General features: G+C 40.3%; 1 protein-coding gene and 1 pseudogene across 4 annotated transcripts in view; one reads left to right on the top strand and one right to left on the bottom strand.

Annotated features, from left to right (window-relative positions):
• Window positions 1–17,937, top strand: part of ELMO1 (engulfment and cell motility 1) — a 571,068-nt gene that overhangs the window by 75,597 nt on the left and 477,534 nt on the right. The gene's annotated exons all lie outside the window — the stretch shown is intronic.
• Window positions 1,283–1,833, bottom strand: LOC135276508 (small ribosomal subunit protein eS10-like; annotated as a pseudogene).

Here is a 17,937-nt window from a genome sequence, read left to right on the forward strand (position 1 = left end):
CTACCTCGAGACACATGACCCGGCAGCTTCACTTTCCTAAAACTTGTAAGACATACCACATCCTGTGGATATAGAGATTTTTAACTACAGGTGGTCCCTGACTTCAACTTAAGACTTTTGGGGGTTCGATGGTGCAAAAGCAATAAGCATTCAGTAGAAACTGTACTTTAAATTTTGAATTTTGGTGGTTTTCTAAGCTAGCAATATGTGGTGTAATACTCTCCAAAACTCACAGTCAGTCATGAGATCACAATGATTTTGCCCAACTGTAGGCTAATGTAAGTGCTCTGAGCACCTTGAAGGTAGACTAGGCTAAGCTATAATGAATGTCCTGTAGGTTAAGTATATTAAATGTATTTTTCATTTGTGATCTTTTCAACTTAACAGAACATAACTCCATCGAAAGTCAAGGAGCATTGGTAATGGATAATTAAGGGATGCTGTGAGTTACCAGTTCACAGATTTCTTGCAACACTTTAATCTTGGATAAACGAAAATGTTACACTCTAATGGATTCTTTTTGCCCACTACACAGATAAAGCCAATACACTGAGACAGTGATGTTAAAATAGAGAATGAGTTTAGTTATCACAAGGCAGTTGAGCAGAAGGACAGGAGATATTTCTCAAATCTGCCTCTCTGAGAGCTTGGAGGGTTGGGTTTTTAAAGGATAATTTAGTGGTCAGGGGCCTAGGGAATGAGTGGTGCTGATTGGTTGTGGATGAACTCATAGGAGTGTTGAAAAGTGTCTTCATGCGCTGAGTCAGTTTCTGGGTGGGGGTTACAGAACTGATTGAGTCAGTTTCTTGGGATGAGTCAGGTCCCTGAGGTGGCAGTTGGTTCACCAGAATGCAAAAATCTGAAAAATATCTCAAAGACCAATCTTTGATTTTAGAATTGTGATGTTATCTATACAAACAATTTAGAGAAGTCATAAATCTCTTAACTCATGACTCCTGAGCAGTAAGCAAGCTAGGGAACAATAGCTGGTTATTACTTACCTATGCAGGTCTTAGCAGAATTCAGGCCCCTCCCACAGTTAGCTTTGTCTATGCCCAGGACTGAGCAGGGCAGTTAGCTTGTGAGGTTTGAAGCAAGATGGAGTTGAGTATGTCAGATTTCTTTCACTGTCATAGTTTTGCAAAAGCAGTTTAGAAAAATGTTTAAAAACAGTGGCCACGAGGTCAAGTCTGTGACCAAAGGTGTAATTCTAAACTTTACTAACTGAATTGGTTCATCTCTTCCTTCAAGGGCTGTAAAAATCAGTGTTTTGTTGTTGTTGTTAAGTTTTTTTAGCTGTAAGTTTATTCAGTGCAAAATGATCCTCTTCAATTTTACTGAGGTGGCTGACCACATCCACACCAAACCCGTCTCTAAACTAGAATTCGGTTGCTGACCCAGCCCCAGCCTCAGCTTTATTGTTAGCACCAGGGAGTACAGCACTCCGTCTCTAGGTATCTCTGTTGGCGTCCCCTCTTGTGAGTCTTGCAGGTCACTCACCCTCCATATCTTTAGGCCAAGGTCTGCCAATCTCTGGACAGCTGTGGTGTAGGGTGGCAGGCATAATCTCAGGGGGCAGATGAAGGTAATCACGGAGATAGTGGATGCCCTCATTGGTAAGGTACCAGTAGAAACATATCCAGGCAAACTGTTCCTTCACATAGCCTCAGGACTTGAGAGACTGCATTGACCTTCATGACATGAAGGTTGGGCACATTCTTGTCTGCCAGCTCCAGGTGCTTCGGCATGCGGACATCCTTCTTTTTCTACGATGACTCCTTCCTTAAAAAGGAGTTCATAAATGGCAATCCCATTCTTCTTAGGCATCAACATCTTGGCAGCTGTAGGATCAGGGGCTGGGGCTCGAATCAGTGGTTTTTGGTTAGGAACCATTTAATATTTGTTTACTAGATTATAAAAACAGAAGTATTTTCTTTTTCTTTTTTCAGTTAGCAAGTGTTTAGCAATGGAAATGTAATCTGCTACAATACGATTGATTATGCCTTCTCTTGAGCACTGTGTTGCTTCTAGGGAGAGGAAATATTAGAGGAATCAGGAAGATGGGAACAAAGAGCAAAAAATTACTTTGTGGAATTAAGAGATTTATTTAAACAACTATGTTATTTTTTAATCTGGCAAGCAGTAATGATGCATTGGATATAGTATATATAGCTTTTAGCAAGATTTCAAAAAAATTATTAATTCTTAGACAACATGAAGAAATGAGAACTGGATGCTGATACAGTTAGACAGGTTGGTTGCATAACAACAGAAAAACCTCAGCCTCCCCTCTCCTTCCTTCCGTGTGGATGCTTGGGTGACCCTGAGATGATATTCAGCCAGGACTTACTGGCATACTGGTCTGTTAGAGCCAGCATCCATTCCCATAGATCATTGTGCATGCTGTATTGTTGTAAAATATTTTAAATATGCTCTCAGGGTGTGATAAACTAGAGATCTTGGGAAAAGCAGACTGAAGCTGGGCTATGGCCACGTTAGCATTTTGGGAACTTGATGCATGGTGCCCACATCCTATCTCTAGTTAAAATGAGAAGCAATAATAAAATAAGTAAGGAAGTCCAACACTGTACATTTTCCCCATAATGATGACTTCAGTGTATTTTAGAAATATTAAGTAACAAATTATGTTTTATTTTCTCATTGATTGGGTGTTCCTGCTTTGCTGGTGCCTTAAACATGAGCCTTTGTTGAGCTCAGAGTAGGCCTCATGAGGCAGCAGGGAAAGGAGAGAATTGAGAATTATGAATTGGTTCTATTTACATTTTGAACTCCTATAGTAGTTGTGTTGGCTTAAAGTGAGTGCAAATTGTTTGCACAGCCATTAAGCGTTTATGATAACGTATTGAGTTGTTTAGAAGAAAGCACTGCTAAAATTAAAATAGCACCACAAACAAATAAGCCTTGGAATTCTTTTCTTTTTCTTTTTTTTTCTGGAGATGGAGTCTCGCTCTGTCATCCAGGCTGGAGTGCAGTGGCATGATCTCGGCTCACTGCAGCGTCCACCTCCTGAGTTCAAGCTATTCTCCTGCCTCAGCCTCCCAAATAGCTGGGATTACAGGCATGCACCCTGATACCCAGCTAAATTTTTTTTTATTTTTAGTAGAGACAGGGTTTCAACATGTTGGCCAGGCTGGTCTTAAACTCCCGACCTCAGGTGATCTACCCACCTCAGCCTCCCAAAGTTCTGGTGTTACGGGTGTGAGCCACCACACCTGGCTGCCTTGGAATTCTTTTAATGGAAAAATAAAGCAAAATACTCAACAGAGAGGGATTTACTACAAAAGTGTAAATTGATTAAACTACCACTTTTGCATATTGGATTGGAGAAATAATTTGCTTTTCACTTTAGGGTAAGTGTGCCTTTCCCAGAACAGATCTCCGCTAGCGCCATCTTCAGTGTTACACCTGATTCCATCTCCTGCTGTACCATTAAATGCTGACTCTCAAGGCAGACAGTGGGACAGGATTTCAGGAGGAACCATTTACCTGCCTGGGTGATGTTTCCCTGTAGATGACACAGCACAGGTGCCACTTCTGCACCAGCCCTGGGAGTCTGGCTCTTCCTCTTAGAAGCCTCAGGATACAGGGTTGGTTCTAGTTTCATTTACCATCATTAAGAGCCTGTCTGACTGGAAGAGATGTTATCTCATGATAATTGTTCCCTTCTGCTCCATGCCAGGCTGGAAAGATAGATAATGATGAAAAAGTGTTCTGAGAAGTACCAACTGACAGGTCCCCTAAGGAGTGAGGGATTAATCTGGAAATATAGTGGAAAATTCTCTTTAAATATGTAAACTAGACTGAAGGGACTGGCAGAAAGTAGGGTGACGGTTGTTTATGAAATTATTGCATTTTTACTAGTTTGAAATACACTTGCATATGTTTCCGTTAGCCTTGGGGAGGAGAGAAAATTTTATTAGCATAATTCCAAGTTATAAAAAGCACTCATTATTAAATTGCTATAACTTTAAAAATGAGACGTGTAAGTTAGGAAAGATAAAAAGATAAATGCCTGGAAAATTTTATTTTGATCTGCCTGGCTTTCCGAACTTAGAAACTAATAATGATCCTTTATTGAACATTTATTATGTACCAGGGACTCACTGCAATCATTTAATCATCTCAGCAACCCTGTGAGGTATAGTGGTATAACTCCCATTTTACAGATGGGGAAACTGAGGCTTGGCAAGGTTAAGTGATTTGCCCAGAGTCACCTGGCTAGTGATAGATCCAGGGTTCCAGCCCAGGCTGTCTGACCTCAGAGGTTATGGTTTTCTTTTTTTTTTTTTTTTTTTTTTTTTTTTTTGAGACGGAGTTTCGCTCTTGTTACCCAGGCTGGAGCGCAATGGCGCGATCTCGGCTCACCGCAATCTCCGCCTCCTGGGTTCAGGCAATTCTCCTGCCTCAGCCTCCTGAGTAGCTGGGATTACAGGCACGCGCCACCGTGCCCAGCTAATTTTTTGTATTAGTAGAGACGGGGTTTCACCATGTTGACCAGGATGGTCTCGATCTCTTGACCTCGTGATCCACCCGCCTCGGCCTCCCAAAGTGCTGGGATTACAGGCTTGAGCCACCGCGCCCGGCCGGTTATGGTTTTCATACTTCATATTTTAAATGCCTCAGTCACTTAACTTTTTTAGGTTAGTTTCCTTATTTTTAAAATATGGGGCAAGACTAGATTCTTTATAATAAATTAGTTTTGGAACTGTGCTATTTTCTTTTTAACTGAAACTGAGCAGAGGCAATGTTCATCAGATATTCACTGCAAAAGGTCAAAAGAATGACTAAATGGTAATTACCAGCAGTATTTGTAGCAATTTAAGTCATTTCAGGATTTTATCTTTGACAGTTATTAGTTATTAGTTTTAGTAACAGGGACATGGAGAGAAGGTATTTTTGAGTCTACATCTCAGTTGCTTCCTGATTTCTCTCTGAACCAATCTCCCCCCAACCCCATCATCTCCTTGGAGCTGCTAAATAATCACACCGTTAGCAAAGGAAATTGGCAGCTCTTTGCAACTCATCAAGGTAGTGATGACTAAATGCAGGGGATGAGTGAGAAGAGGGAATTTCAGGCCACAAATAAGAAACAGGCCACTAATTAAGAGAACCAGGAGAGAGTGCAGTTATCCTGTGCTATTCAATCTGGAAGTTATTAAACTCTACCTTAGTAGAAAATGTGCACTTGGCTTCCTTAGGAAAGAAAAGAAGTGTTCATTAGCAGATCATAGATTCCTCTACATTGCTTGGAGTTTCCTAAGACATAGCTGATTGAAAGTACATATATATATGTACTTTCATATTTATTACTGAAGGAACCCCCCCCCCCATTTTGTTACTGTGCTTAAGTTTGGTGTTGCACATAAGTAAGTTTTCTAAGTAAATGAAAGCTAAAACTAAATATTTCATAATGGATTATAATGAAATGTTAAACTTTTATTAACTATGCCATATAAGCAGATGAGGCATTAGAACGTCTGTGTACCGTTTAGATAAGAATTATAAGATGAATGTCCATGTACCCATCATGCAGCCTAAGAAATAGAACGCTACCAGTACTTTTCAAGCCTGATCCCATTCTCCTCCCTAACTCAAGTAAGGATTGTCCTCAATATTTTATTACTAATTTCTTTTATTTTAGGGTTACACAAATGTAAATAGCAGTTTTTGCAACTTTATAAAAATGGAATGATTCTCTCTGAATTTTTCAGTGGCTTGTTCAACATTAACATTATGTTTCTGAGATTTACCTATGAGAATGTAGTTCATCCATGTACCTGTAGTTCACTGTTACTCTTCAGAGTATATTTCATTTTATGAATATGGGACAGTTAATTTTTCTCAGGAGAGAGAGACATTTGTTTGAGTTGCTTCCATTTTCTTGCTATTGGGAGGATGTTGTGAATATTTTTGTCCATCTATCTTAGCGTAGATGAGCAAGAGTTTTTCCAGGTTGTATATCCAGGAAAGGAGATGCTGTTTTGAAGGCTACACACGCCTATAATTTTACTGGGCAATGCTAATTTGTTTCCAAAGTAGTTGTATCAATTTTAACCCTCACCAGGAATATGTGAAAGTTCCTGTTGTTGGCCCGGCATGGTGGCTCACGCCTGTAATCCCAGCACTTTGGGAGGCCGAGGTGGGCCTAACACCTGAAGTCAGGAGTTCAAGACCAGCCTGACCAACATGGAGAAACCCCATCTCTACTAAAAATACAAAATGAGATGGTGCCATTGCACTCCAGACTGGGCAACAAGAGTGAAACTCTGTCTCAAAAAAAAAAAAAAAAAAAACAACTTCCTGTTGCTCCACATACTTGTCAACACTTGGGGGGTTGTCAGATTGTATACATTTTTTAGTCTTTTGGGTGTAAAATGGTATTAGCTTGGGGATCTCTGCCTTCCTCTCATTACTAGTGAGGTTAGCCATCTTTTTATAGGTTTATTGACCTTCTTGTTTTTTTCATGAAATGCCTGGATATGCCTTTTGGGTTGCATGTCCTTTTTATATTGATTCATTGGAGTTCTTTATATATTTTGTTTACTAAATCTTTGTTCATTATAGATGTTACTGTAGAGGCAGAAAGGGGGTGATCCTTTTCTCCCCATCATAAGAGTCACAGCCCACACCTTTATAACAAAATATAGATCAACAAGAGAAAAACATAACAAATTCATTAATGTGCTTAAACACGAGAGCCACACAAAACATGTGAAAACTCAAGAAAGGAGCAGATGGTTGATGCTTAAATATCCTTTTCATTAGGGAGAAGGAGGTGGAGAGCCATAAATGAATGGGCTCAAAAAGCACCCCAGTGGTTTGTAAATGATTCTCTTTGGACTCTGAATGGGACCTAAGGACAAATAGTAGCTGCAGACAAGTTACAGGAAGGTAAGGACAGATCCCCACTGTGAACAAAGGTCTTATTATGCAGATAACAGTCTTCCAGGTCTTTCCTTTGCTTTCCAGAGAGCAGAGGCAGGGGCTGACTGGGCATGGTGTCCTGTGCATAGAGGTTTCTACTCTCTTCTCTGTTGGTTAATCTTTCCTGATTATTTAATGAGATTCCTAGGGAAAGGGTTTTAAGGCAATTGCATTTCTTTTAGAAGTTTTCTCAGTCAGGAAAGGAACAAGGGAACTTACAGAGAGAGCCAGTCCTTGTGCTTTGAACAGTAAGGAGGGTCGGAGAGACCGGTCATTGGCAGGGAGGTCAGAGGGAGAACTTGAGGCTGCTTCTTTAGTTCAGCATGTCAAAGCACCATATTTCAGGGCATTTTCTGGCCCCAACATTAAAGATATCTTCTCGATATATGGCTTCTATTTTTTTCTTATTAAAATTTTTTTCTTATCAAACCTTTTTATAAACAGAACTTCTTAGTTATATTGTAGATGAGTTGGTCAGTCTCTTTTTTATGGTTTGGGCTACGTATAGCTTGCCTAAGAAATTCTTCTTACCCTTTGGTTATTAGGATATTCTTATATCCTAAGATTTTCTGAGATGTCTGTCTTTTCTTTTTCATTCAAATAGTCGATCTCTGGAATTGTTTTGTTTAATGTAGATTGTAAAGTAGAGGCTGATTTCACTTTGCCCCCTACATTGTCCCAATGCCACTTACTAAATACAGGTTGAGCATCCCTAAGCTGAAAATCCAAAATCCGAAATACTTCAAGATGCAGAGTTTTTTGAGTGCTGACATGACACTCAAAGGAAATGCTCATGGAAGCATTTTGGATTTCAGATTTTTGAATTAGGGATGTTCAGCCAGTAGATATAATGCGGATACTACAATACCTGAAAGAATCTGAAATCTGAAACACTTCTGGTCCCAGGTATTTCAGATAAGGGATATTCATCCCTCCTGCCTCCGGCAGCCACTGGTCTGTGCTGTCACTTCTGGCACATATCAAGCTTCCATATGGGTGGAAGTCCTTCTCCAGACTATAATTGTTACATAACCTTGTTGACATCTTTATAACATTTGCTCTCTCATTCTTAAACTTTGTATGTTTATCCATTTATTTTGGTGTTCGTTAATATTTTTCAATAACTTTTATTACTTTATACAGAAATATCTTGTAAAATTTTGTTTCATATATTCCTAAGTATTGCAGGGGCCAAGAGGGGAAGCTTCCCTCTTCATCCCCTGAAGATTTACTGAAAATATACTGACAAAAGGGTAATGAAAAGGAGAGAAGGGCTTACGAATGTATTTAATGCTCACAGTGGAGGGAATCACATGAGAATGATTTGCCAATAACTCAGTGGAGTCCAGATGCTTATATACCCTTCTATATAGGGGAGAGAGGAGATAGAGAGTGTGGAAGTAAATAACAAAGTTCTCCGGAGCTCTGAGGGAGGTGTCAGGAAGGTGAGGGATAGAACTTCACTGTGAACAAATGTCATCTTATGCAGATAAAGCCTCCCAGGTAATTTATGAGAGCTGCCCTTAGGAGAACAGATGAAAAGTCTATATGGATGTGGTGATGACTTACAGTCTCTGTTCTTCTTCTCCCAGGTGGTTGATCTTTTTGGGTTATTTGATGAGATTCCTAAGGAGTGGGGTCTTAAGAAATTCCAAAGAGAATCCCTTCTGATGCTTTAGGCAAGAAGATCAGTGACAGGGAGGTGAGAGCAGGTCAGAGAGAAACCTTGGTTCTGAGGCTTATTTCTGAGGCTTTTCAATTTTCAAAGCACTTAGCATGCTAAAGCTCTATGTTGTGAAGAATCATTTTCTGCACTCCAACAGTATCTTCTTGTTTTATTATTATCATAAAATGTATATTTAAGAGATGGTTCTTTCTGATGCTTTGTTCCTGGTGTATAGAAATGCTAATCACTTTAATATACTGATTTATACTCAGAGACCTTGATAAAGTCTTATTAATCCTAATAGTTTCTGATAGACAATAATATCATCTGAATAATGAAAAATTTGCCATTCTTATAATGTTTAGAATGAGATCTCCAGTATGGTATTGAATAGAGGTAGTGATATTTGACTTCCTCGCCTTGTTTTGATTTTAAAGAAAAAGCTTGATGGCTCACCGTCAAGCTTTGAGCATGATGATTGCTGTAGACTTTTTGTAGACATCCTTTAGGAGGGAAGTTTTCTGCCATTCCTAATTTGCCTGCTTTGCTAAGATGCTTTAAAAAATTATAATTGACTTGCGTATTGGTGATTCTGATGTCCTGTTTGGCGATAGCAGAAAGGAGTTACATTTATTATCCATGATTGTTTTTGATGTCTGCAGAGGATATTAGTGGGGAGAGAAAGATAGGAGGAGGTAATATATGCTTGATATATATTTATTTTCTGATTGCTTTATATACTATAAAATAATTTCATATGAATTACCTCATTTGGGTTATTATTCCCAGGGATTTGTTTTTTGTTTGTTTGTTTGTTTATTTCTGGTAGGGGCTTAGAGCATTCTGATTCCGTAACTGTGGCTGGTCTTATGCCCACCCATTTTTCCTACTGCATTCTGGTGATACTTAATTTGCACTATGCTTAATTAACCTATTCTTTCTTCTGTAGTCTTCTATAGTCTTCCATGTCACACACTGAGTTGCACCTGTAGCCTGTTATTTTTCACTGTACTCTTGAAGAATTTTCTTAAAGCATCTAAGAAATCAGTGGTGCCCTCCCAATCTGATCCTTTTCTTCCTTCATTCACTTATTCACTCACCAGAAATTCATTGATAGTGTAATATGTGACCACAGATAAAATGGTGAAGAAAACATCCATGGCTTCATAGAGTTTACACTCCAGAGTGGACCCGGGACAATAAACACATAGGCTGGTGTGTAGCATTGCAAGGTAGTGATGCGTTGAGTGAAGGAGTGAGTGGGAGAGAAAGAGTGAGAGATGACTGGGAATGTGTGTGTGCCAATTTTACTGGCATTAGATTATCTAGGAAAGGCTTCCCCGAGGAGATGACATTTGGTCTGAGTCCCGAATACAGTGAGCAAGTCAGCTGCAGGAAGTTCAGGAACAGCAGAGGAATGACAGTGTGGTGTGTCTGGGGAACTTGAAGTCAGGTGTGGGCACAAGAGAGCGAGCCAGGAGGAACTGGTAGGGGACAGAGAAAGAGGCAGAGGCCAGGAAAAACTGAGCTTCCAAGATCCTCATTAGAGAGATTTTTGCTTTTATTGATGTGATGAAACTATGTATATTTTATTAGCATGTAATATTTTTGTTCATGTTCTCAACGAATTGTTCAGTCCGTTATCTGATTTCTGAGAATAAGAATGTGTCCTGGGTTTATCCCACTCTTGTCTCAGAATCTCCAAACTCAGTGATTGAAGGGAAGAGGCCTTTTGTTAATATTTTTGAAATGAATGAAGAATCTCTCTTTCTCCCTTAGAGGAGTTTGGAGAACGCTGTTGCTGAACTTGGCCTGGCTATCTGCACCATGTTGGGAGATGATGTTACCGGGGGAGATTACAGAGGAATAAGCCAGCGTTGAGTTTCCTCTGTGGTAGAGGCTCATTGTGTGGGGATAGGAGATTCTCAGTCTGACTTCCTTCTCCAAATAGAAACATCTACTTAACCGGGGGTAATATGATTAATTATGATAAATATGATAAATTATGATTGACTCACGTGTTGGTGATTCTGATATCCTGTTTAGCAACAGCAGAAAGGAGTTATGTTTATCCATGATTGATGAATAACATGGAGAAACCCCATCTCTACTAATAATGATTCATGTGTGACTCTGTAACTTTGTCTTGCTTGTGCTCCTGTTCTAAATGCTAGGTGTTGGGAGATTGGAATGGATCTCATTTTGAACTGAATCTTAACTCCTTTGCTTCAATCCCCTGTTAGTAAAATGAGATTATAGAGCAATATTTGCTGGCCTTCCTCACAGAGATCCCATGTGTGATGAAGTGATATGGATGTTGAAAGGGTGGGTTGTTTTATTAACATCTGAGAAATAGTTAATGCTAAAGTCTGATATAAAATGATTATGACTAATACTTTTTATTTTTATTGTATGTACCATAATTTAACTCTGAAGAAAAAAAAATGCTGGATATTCTTTTGAGATTGCCAAAAGGATATGGCTATAGTCTCTTCCTTTGTCTTGTAGAAGAATACATGCTATAGAAATCAAGGGACGAAAATCAGGGCATTCTTTCTGACTTTCCTGTCTCATCACATTCCCTTTGAATATGATGTGATTTTAGAAACAACTTAGAATTTAGAAACAACTTCTAGGACATTTTAATTTTAATAAACTTGGGAACCTCCTTGGGGAGAGGTCCCTGTAAGTGGTGATTGGAAGTGAAATCTTATCTTGGACATTCATCTATCAGATATTTATTTATCAATGTAGTTGTTGTAATCCTCAGTAGGTTGTACAATACATATTAGCCATTTTACATTTTCATACTTGTGAAGCTTAAAAGCACTGCACACATTGATATTATGACAATACAGGAGAGAGAATGGTGCTTACGATACTTTACTATGTCTCTGCTTGAAAGGGTAAGTAGTGAGTTGGGATAATTGTTTAAGTGACTGAGAGAAAGGAGTCTACTATTCAGGAAAAGAAGACTTTTCAGATCATCTGCACTGATTAGTTAGTTATAACTAACATTGGTTAGTTCTTTAGCTCTCCACTTCACCTCAGAAGCCACATTTTTTCCTGTGTTGTCTTCACCCTGGGTTTGAACTTCTATGATGGCTAAGATCAAAGTTTTGGTCATAAGAAAGAATGACTGAGATGAGTAGTTGGTGTTTGAGAGCTCGTGCTTTGGCCATGCTGGGTTGCAGAAGGCTTCTCTTCTGCTTTGTCCAGCAGGAGAGCTTTTCAGGTCCACTGTTGAGCAGGTGTCCTGCTGCCCGTTCTGTCCTGTGGTGACTTTGGTGTTGGCCCACACCAACCAGAGGGAGCTTGGGTACAAAGTTGACTCTGTGGAGCTCGGAAGCTCCTGGGTCTGCTCTTATCTTGGCCATCCTTCAGCAGGATCCCCTGCAGCCAGCTTGGGAATTAATAAGTGTTCACCAAAACAACCTCTTTCATTTTCGGTTGTCCTTTTGAAAGACCCTTTACTCTGAAGTTTCACAGCCTTTGATTACTGCAAGAATGTAGGACCGCATCATAGAATTTAAAACACAAAGTGTCGACGTGGCCCGGTGTTAGAAGTTATTTATTTCCGTAAGAGGGGATGGCTGTGTTTTCTAGTTGATGGGAATGGACAGGAAAACTGCTGTTGCGTTCCAATTCTCGGCAGGCTCAGATGGAAACGTGTGGGGGTGAGAAGCTTTCTGTTTGACAAAAGCTAAAAAGCCCGCTCCTGTTTGTCACCTTTCAAGTTATGACAGTCATTCACCACTGTCAAGTATAATGGTGTTTTGGACATCATCCAGGAATCGTTAAAAGGTTCCAAGTGCCTTGACACAAAGAGTTTGTAAAAACATTCTGAGCTTTGTTAAGAAGACGCTTCTGACCCACCTTCAATAGGATTCACTTTTTGTGTTATCTTTCTATCAATGGTGATAGAAAAGCCAATATCCTTAGCTGTCTGGCACCTGAGTCCACAAAAGCACTTGAGTTTGCTCTCCTTCCTCAAGCAAAACTTGCCAAATTTTAAGATGGTGAAATGAGAAGAAGAAATTTGGTTTTGAGTTTAATTTTTCCTATCTTAATTACAGAAGGTAAGTATTCCGAAAAAAGTTAAGCCATAATTAAAGCATTAAAATATGCTTTCTAGAACCTATAAGTTATTTTCCTTTCTGTTAAAGGTTTTGAAAACAAAGAAGTCGATTTCTTCCATTGGATGAACATTTAGATATTTAGGTGAAAACAAAAATGATCGAGTGTGAATAAAACTCTTCAGGAGATCTCTAGTTTAAGAATAAATATGTTTCAGCCGGGTGCAGTGGCTCACGCCTGTAGTCCTAGCACTTTGGGTGTCCAAGGCAGGTGGATAACCTGAGGTCAGGTGTTCAAGACCAGCCTGACTAACATGATGAAACCCCATCTCTACTGAAAAAAAAAACCAAAAAAAAAAATACAAAAATCAGCTGGGTATAGTGGCAGGTGCTTGTAATCCCAGCTGCTTGGGGGGCTGAGGCGGGAGAATTGCTTGAACCCGGGAGGCAGAGGTTACAATGAGCCAAGATCATGCCTTTGCACTCCAGCCTGAGCACTTTTAATCATAGATTTAATATAATATTTGTCAGAATACATATTTGGAAGAATACACTCAACCATGGGAGGGTCCCTTGGGTCTCTGGAGTCTTGTTTTATATTAATGAAGGCATAGATGAAAACAGCTTGGACTTGGTTCTGAGAGAAACCCTGATGGAAGATTGAAGTCTAGCCTACTGAGAGCTTATCAGCCTTTGCCCCTATATTGGCCCAGGGATGGGGTATGTTATGGGGGTATCTGACTTTTGAGGGGAGAGGACTCCCTTATGTCAGAGAAGCCTATGGCCCTGGCAGAGTGTTAGTATTGAATTGAGAGAGGGATTCCCGAGGGATTTGCATGAGTCAAATGAAGAAGTATGGGTGAGAGTTGGTGGTGGTGGCTATGGGGGGCTGGATTCCTTCTTGGCCTAGGGTGTGATTTTCTCCTGAACCCTTCCCTGGCTTCTTTGGTTTCCTAGTCACTTGGTTTAATTTTTCTCCCCTGATTCCTAAGCCCTGGAGTTGTCTTCCTTCTCTTTCAACTTCTACCAATGTTTAGATCCTATAGTCAGGTGATTTCTGAGAATTTAAGTTCATAGTTTATCCTTTTGTCTTCTGAATCAAAGGCAAACATATTCAAGAGTTATTTTTCCCTTTCTAGCATAAAATGAAAAGGGAGAAGTGAAAGGAGGTTGGTGTGTTTTAGAGTGATTTCAAGCAGCTGGGGGTAGAAAGGAAAAATGGAGAGGAGGAGAGACTACATTTCATGCTAGGAGCTTGGCATATTTGGGCAATGAGAGAGGGCTGGAGCTGCTGAAGTGGGATGGGGATAGAAGGGAGGAATGAGGTGAGGGAGAGATAGATGGATGGATGCTTGGGATGAGGTCTGGGGCAGGTGGGCCCTGGCTAGATCACACAGGCCTTTGTGGGCCATGTTAAAGACTTTGGATTTAAGCTTGAGAGCGGTGGGGAGCCATTGAAGGGATTTAAACAGAGGAGGTGTTTGAAAGTCTTTGTGGTTTCGACTTTGGAGGCTATGTGGAGAATAGATCTGAGGGCTCTCGCAAGAGTCCAGATGAGAAATGTTGATTTGGCCTAGAGAACATTTGTGAGGGTTGAGTTGGATTGGTGGTGACCTGGACATGGAGGGGAGGGAGAAGGAGTGTGGAGACGGACTCCTTGGTTCTGGCACAAGCACCTGAGGGCCCTGAAGTAGTCAGGGGAGACTAGTTCATGCTGCAGTAACAGCAGCTTCAACATTTCAGGCCACTGCAACAGAGTTTGCACTCTTGCAAAATCTGCTATAAGTCCAAGTGACCCTCCAGGGCATCTGTCCTCAAACTAAGTGGTCTAGTCTGCCTTCCATATCAATATGGGTTTTACCAAATTCACTTTGGCAAGGGGAGAGAGAACCTGGCTCTCCAGTGCCTCTGTCTCTTCCACTCACATATCTTTAGCTGCAGGAGACATGTATATGGCTGTGGCTTACCCTGCAAGGGGGCTAGAAGTACAGTACCCTAAGCGTGCTCAGAAGAGGGGAAGTGGGAAATCTGGTGTAAAGGTGTACCACAAAGCCATTTTCTAATGTGAGGAGTCTGAAGGAAAAATAGCTTCTGGAGGAAAGAGTTCTGTTTTCAATGTGTTAGATTTGAGATGCTTGTGAGATACCTAAGTAGCTATGACAAGTAGGTAGTTGGATATTTGAGGAAGGAAGGAAGGATGGAGGGAGGAAGGGAAGGAAGGAAGGAAGAATAAAAGGAAGGAAGGAAGGAAGGAAGGAAAACTGGCTTGGGTTCAGGATATACATTTAAAGTGTATCTATGGGACTGGATGAGACTGCCTAGAGATGGTTTCTGGAGAAAGACAAGGACTCAGAAATGAACCCTGTATTAGTAAGTCTAGGCTACACTCTGCTGTGGGTCCAAGCAATCTCAAAGTTAGCGGCTTATCACAGGCTTACCCATGCCAGATGTCCACTGGGGGACAGTGGGAGGCCTCGTCATATTATAGCTACACCATCTGAGCAGAAACTTTGTGTTTGGTGTTGAATGACTTGTCCTCTACTTATTCAAATGCCAATGGATATAAATGAATCAATGAAAATATGTTGTGAATATTGTCCAGTGTCCCTCATATTTTAATGTGATTTTTAAAAATGACTCTTATTCTATCTCACAGTTTTGCCATACATTATTAAACTATTTTCTGTTCTTTAACCTTAAGATTGTTTATAAAATTTTCCCGAGAATAAAGTAGACATCACCTTTGTAGATGGCAGTGAATTCAGTGTTAGACTTACTGATAAGTGGGCAGAGTGCAATTTCTCTTTACATTTTGCAGTTACTGAAAACCACACAGGCCTAACTACTCAGCTGGACTGAGTATTGGGTTGAAATCTTTGAAATGTGCAGAGCCTAATTTAATCCCACATCTGAATAGGCAGCCACCTTAGCTTCTCCTGGGTGTACCAAGGACTACCCACAGGCAGATTCTGGATTTTTGTTCAAAAAGTTACATATCTGTTGGACCCCTAGAGTTTTGGCTCTTAACTGTATGGCTGAACTAAATTTTACCTGGAAAAACTTGATGTAGATGTTTGAAAGGTCAACCTTGTTTTTTTATTATTATTATTTTTTTAAATCTCAGTTAAGTTTCAGAAACTTTCACTTTAAGCTATGTAACTTCCCAGTAAACTCTCTTGTGCTGGAGTGAATTGATTTGCTATTTAGGTTCTTTTCCATAATAAGCTTATTAAAGGCTGGGGCCTGTTACCAAAAAGTGATTATGTCAGTTTTGAGTACTTGTTCTGAGGCTGTACTCTGACAGAGCAAGATGTCAATTAAGATTATTCCTTGTTAGTGGAAATAAAATCACGTTATCTTCTTATAAAAGAATCTCTCTGTTCTTTCTCTAAGGGGAGGACAAGTATATTCAACTCACGCAGTTTGTCCATTCATAAAGTGAAAAGGTAAAAGGATAGAAGTCACGAAGGGATCCCCGTTTTACTAGACCGGAAATTATGATCCGAGCCAGAGGGTATTTTTCCAGCAGAGCTGACTCTCAGAGGTGGTATCGAGTTGCAGGTTCTATCACAGCATTGAGAATGGAGTCTTTGTGGAGCCTGAAAACCTCAGGCCATAACTGCCTCCTGTCCACAGAGTCAACGTCAGAAGCAAGTTCACCGTGTTGCAGTCAGTATTACACAAGTACAAGGTGGGAAGGTGTGACCGTGATCCATAATGGAAAAGTGCGTAAAGCCCCTTTCTTCCTGGTGAACCAGGCTTGATTTGGCTTTCATAGTCAGGGATAATGTTGGCTGGCTCTTACTCGGTGCCAGGCACTGTTCTAAGCATTGTGTGTATTAAGGTCCAAGGAAATTTAGGGTGATGGTTCAGAACACTGCTTTCGGATGGGCTAGATGGCTGAACAGCCAAATGAGTGACCGGTTTCCTCGGTGACTCCATCTACCCATGTTTAGGATGGGGATTTTGATTGCGCCTTTGTCATATCATAGGACTGTTGTGAGGACTGAATGGGCTAATCTATATAAACTGTTTGATAGGGTACCTGGCACGGAGAAAGTTATATAGGTGCGTTGGCTATTGCTGTCATTTTAGTACTCATTCTAAGAAACTGTTGACATAGGTACTGTGGTTTTCTCCATTTTACAGTTGAGTAAACAGGCATAGAAAGCAACTTTCCCAAAGCCACAAGGCTAGGAGGTCATGAAACTAGGATTAGAATACAGGCAGTTGGAGTCCAATCAGTGGCTGTAACTGCTGTACTGTGCTGCCTTCTCACTTATTAGGAGGAAATGGTTGTGCATTTTTACATGTAATCTGCAGTAAAGATAGCCCTGCAAGGCAGAAGTGAGTAGGAAGGCTGTATTTGGCACTGACAGCTTGGACTTTACCACTAGTTCCTCCAGGTGAGTCTCTACACCCATTGCCTTGATACTGGTCAACAAATTGGCTGAGAGTCCATCTTCTATTTGGAGTAGTCCTGTCCCAGTAAACGACATCACCATCTATTCTGTTACAGAAGCCATAATCCTGGATCGTCATTGATTCCAGATTCTCCCTCTTGGTCTATAATCGATTGTTTTGATTTTTTAACTAGTTTATAAATCCATCACCTTTTCTGTCTCCATGGCCACCCTAGCCCAAATCACTGCCATCAGTCACTTTCTTACCAACCTGCCCCTGTCATCCTTGCCCCGTTCCAATCTGTTCTTCATGTAGGCAAAGGTAAAATGCAAATCTGGTCATCTTGTGCCCGGGCTTAACACCCGTTTTTACATTCCAATACAGGTCTGTCTGCCTCCAAAGCCATTTTTCATCTATAAAGTTTTCAGGAGTTGACCTTGATTTGAAAGGCCAAGAAAAGTAGGATTCTTAGGAGTCCAGTGGAATCTGGTTTTCTTTGACCTCACTCATCAAATTCACACCTCAGATAATTATAAGATGCATGATGGCCTTTTCTAAATTTTTTTTCACAATTGCCTTCATCAGCCTAGCTAGGGGTTTATGTATCTTGTTTTTATTGTCATTAGTTTGGTTTTTGACATGACAGAGTCCTTGTCAAAGCAGATATTAACAGGTTGAGTTCTAGGTTTGCTAGAACTGAATGCAGATGCAAAGCATTTGAAATTATCAACACCCTGTTAATGGAGGCTAGAGGAGAAACCAAAGTGAATTTTCTAAAGTATTAAATTAGAAAATTGCCAACACAGAGTTGGAAGTTTCTCTGTTTTCCTCTTATCAGCTTTTATC

The sequence above is a fragment of the Aotus nancymaae genome, unplaced genomic scaffold, assembly GCF_030222135.1.
Source record: "Aotus nancymaae isolate 86718 unplaced genomic scaffold, 86718_ANA_hifiasm-v0.15.2.pri h1tg000025l, whole genome shotgun sequence".
In the NCBI taxonomy this organism is placed as follows: Eukaryota; Metazoa; Chordata; class Mammalia; order Primates; family Aotidae; genus Aotus; species Aotus nancymaae.